General features: G+C 36.0%; 1 pseudogene; it reads right to left on the reverse strand.

Annotated features, from left to right (window-relative positions):
* Positions 1-1538: 1538 nt before the first annotated feature.
* On the reverse strand, positions 1539-2141 carry LOC101416661 (S-phase kinase-associated protein 1 pseudogene; annotated as a pseudogene).
* Positions 2142-4027: the final 1886 nt, after the last annotated feature.

Here is a 4027-nt window from a genome sequence, read left to right on the forward strand (position 1 = left end):
GTATCTTGGCATCTGGCTTACTAGAGTATTTATTTTGGGTGCAATTTTTATCTTTAGTTTAGGGATTCTTGCCCCTTCTCCCTTACTAGTTGTGTAGTAGGAGCCAAGGATATAGTTGGTGCTATATGCTATGGAGGCTGAAACTGCCCTCATTTCCCCAGCGACTAATGAAACTTCTTCCAACTTTATCCTTTGCCAGGGGTAGGACAGAGCCACAGCTGTGTGGAATAATCCAAGTCTTCCAGGCCTAGACTTTAGTTAACCAGAGACTGATGAAACTTCACACCCCCTGCCTGGTACAGAGATGGAGCTGCAGGTATTGGCAGTAATCTATGCAGTGCAGGTCCAAGATGAGTGCAGTTGCCCCAATGGACTTCTGATAACTCAGTCTGTGCCAGCCAAATGTTCCTGCAGTTACCTGGATAGGCTGGTGCAGGGCCCGCCAGCATCCTCCCTGTTAGAGGTGGGACTGAAGACTGGGCTATGGCTGCAGGCTGATCTGGGTGAAAGAAACAGGTCTCTACTGTCACTGTGATTTTCAGTCAGTCTGGCTTCCCCTCACACTGGGGGTGGAGTAGAAATGGAGGCTATCGGCATTTTTCCAACTTATACAGGTTCAAACTTTAGCTGTTCTTAGGATTATACTTTAGCCCTTTGAATTTACAATTCAGTAGCTGAGATTGGTGCCCAAATGTCTCTTTCTCCCCCATTTTTGGGAAGTTGAGCTTCTAGTTCCTGCTGCGGAATAGCTACTGAGGTGGCTTGTGCCTCCATTGGAAAATGGGCACTGGCCTTCACGGTATGGAGCGCTCTATTTATGAATCTTCTCTGCAGGGGCAGTTTCCTCCTTCCATTCTTTCAAGGATGTTGCAGGATGCTCTTCTGGTCTCCTGGAGTCCCCAAATAGGTGCTCTACACAGCTCTGGTTGATTACTAATTGCCCTCTAGCATGAGCTGACTTTAGCAGTTCCTTACTCTCCCACCATCTTCCTGGTTGTAAGGAATAATTTTTCAGTATAAATATCTCCCAAATATTGCATGGAACTTACACTAAAAATTATTTGTTTATTTGTAATTCAAATAATTGGATGTTCTGTGTTTATATATGTAATTCTGGCAACCCTTGGGTTAATGATAGCAAAAGAAAGAGTGCTAAACTTCTGATCTTAAATCACAGGGATTCATAACATTTCCTTGACCTTAATAATTCAAGGAAATAAAGGTCTAAAATATTGTGTTTACAAATGTAGAAATCACAAGAAATAAAACATTAAATAAGACATAAATTTTCAAACCAGGAGAGAAGATAAAAGCAAAGAATATTCAGTCCCTTTAAAAAAAGACAAAATACAAAGAACACAAAAAGATGGACCAAAAAAAATATTAGAGAACAGAGAGCAAAATGAGAGAAAACCAATGTTGTCTAAATAGTTTAAATCTCCCATTAAAATTTTTTTGAAAACTCAGATTGGATTAAAATTTTAATTATATGCTATTACAAATTTTAAAAATATGACAAAATAATATTGATTATAATATTATAAATTAAATATAAAATAGTCAAAGCGTCTGGCACAATTCTTCTTTTCACATGACTGGTTCACTTTGCATACCTAGGCTTCCTCCTCTTCAGTAATATCATTTTTATATTAAAGTTCTTGTGAATCTCCTCAGGAGTTTTCCCCTGGTCATATTCCCAACAGTCTTGCCTATAACATCAAGCAAATCTTTGATGGCTAAGTAGTTTGCAGCCAAAATAAGTTAAAAAAGTGTTTCCTGGTCAATTTTCAGAAATTATTGTCCCAAACAAGGATATCTGTTTGCTTTTCTTTGTTCTCATCACCCTCAGGAGGAGGAGGGTCGACTCTGTGGTGGGTGTGCTACTGAGGGACCTTTTAAAAATATTGCTGCATTATCATTTGGTAGAGGAACTAAGTCATCATCTCCTTCATCATTCATTCCCAAAATCCAACATGGAAGTCTGAATGATAATTTTTAAAAAAAATTACATATACATATATATATACACACACACACACACAAATATATATATACACACACACACACAGAGATTGTTTGGCAATTTCCACATCAACTTCAAATATTTCTTCATAAGAACTCTGCAACTTAATAGAAGGCATGGGTTACAGTAGACTGGTGGCTGATGAGAGTGGGGCAGCATCAGCACAAATTAAAAAGGAAAAGGCAGAAAACAAGTACCACTTTGATCATTAACTAAAATAATATTAACTGTTTTCAGTGAGATGACAGAGTAATGTATTCTTATACATTAGTTATATTGAGGTCAAATTGTTAGACTTTTTGGAAAAGCACTGGCTGCCATTCATAAACCTTAAAATTGCTGATACTCTTTGCCATAGTAATTCCATATCTAGGAATATATCCTATAGAAATAATCAGAGTTATGTGTAGTTGGGGCACTTTAATTTGCTTAGAACAGACCTACTCAAGTTATCTCATGGAAAGAATGGGGTTATATAACATTACATAGTAAAACCTCACAAAAAATCCAGTGAAACTTCAACATGGAAACTTTCACTAGAGAGCCATTACACAATGAGGCTACTCTCTCAAGAACTTATGTTTTCTGTTTATATTACTATTTTTCTCTGGGTATCCTCTCTTTCCTCTCCAAAGGTTGTCTTCCTATTTACTTGCTTTGTGTATGGCTTATAATTGCCGTCACAGTCCTGAATCTATGTTTATTCAGATCCATTGCCCATAACTAACTTGTAACCCCTCTCTGGGTCTCTCTTCAAATTCTGAGAAGGAGAAGTTACTTGGCTTAGCTTATAATTACCTCTGGACAAGCCTTTGAGGCCAGGCAAAACCATAGGCTATTGGTAAGCTTTTGGATTGACTAACTTTATACCAATGTCCACTATGGTCCCTTCAGATATGACCAGAGGTGAGGTGATAAAACATGTAGCAGACATAAAGAGCTGAAGTTCAAGTAGCTTTCCCCAGGAAATGGTGGTTTGAGCCAAGCTTTCCGAACTACATTTAGATATACACAAAGATAAGTGTTCAAGACATTTATTGCAATATTACTTATGCTATCTCCTCCCCCAAATGTAAGAAGGAACGGTTAAATAAGTTATAATACTCTACATGATAGAATATTATGCAGTCACTAAAACATGTATTTTCCAAGAATATTGTAATGATAAGAATATACTTATGATGTTATGTGAAAAGTACAAGATAGAGAACTTATATATGGGCTAAGAGTCTACTTATATATATAAATTTATTTAATGGAGATTTCCATAGGAAAAATATTAGATATATTTAAAAATGCTATTAATGGGTCTTTTTGGTAAGATGGCTTGTATTTATTTTTACTTTCTTTATACTTTTCTGTATTTTAAAATTTTTATTGGTGTCTATTTTCACAAAAATGATTTTTGTATACAAATTCATTTAGAATCTTAATGGTTGCATGATGTTTCATTGTGTGGCTGTACCATAATATTTAGTTATCCCTAAATTATCAGGAATTTAGGCTGTTTTTTTTTATTATCAAAGTCATTATGTATGAAGCTTCCCAATGTTTTAGGTAAATTTTTATAATAATTTTCTGCATTGGAATTATTGTGTTAAAGTTATAATGCAGAAGGTATTAATTGTGCAAAGAAGTAGAACAGTAGGATTACATGATATATACAGTCAATCACAAATAGCCTTGCATTTTTGGAGTTACAAAGTGTAAAGTGAAAACAGAGGTTAGAGTGTATCCAGATCACGAAGGACCTCCTTTGCCAAGCTCTTTGAAAAGATGACTCTGACAGTGGTTTGGAGAATGGATGTGGGGCAAGGAAAAGAGAATGATCAATAATGAAAGTCACAAGACCATACAGGAGACAAGACAACTGTACTGTCAGTGAGCTTTTACAATAGAGGGCAGTTTCCACTATTATTTTTTTTATCTTTATCATTGTGCTATCACAGTAAATCTCAGAAACATAGGCACTAAAAGAAAATAAAAGTATCAACCCCACAACTC

This window comes from Dasypus novemcinctus, chromosome 10, assembly GCF_030445035.2.
Source record: "Dasypus novemcinctus isolate mDasNov1 chromosome 10, mDasNov1.1.hap2, whole genome shotgun sequence".
Lineage (NCBI taxonomy): Eukaryota > Metazoa > Chordata > Mammalia > Cingulata > Dasypodidae > Dasypus > Dasypus novemcinctus.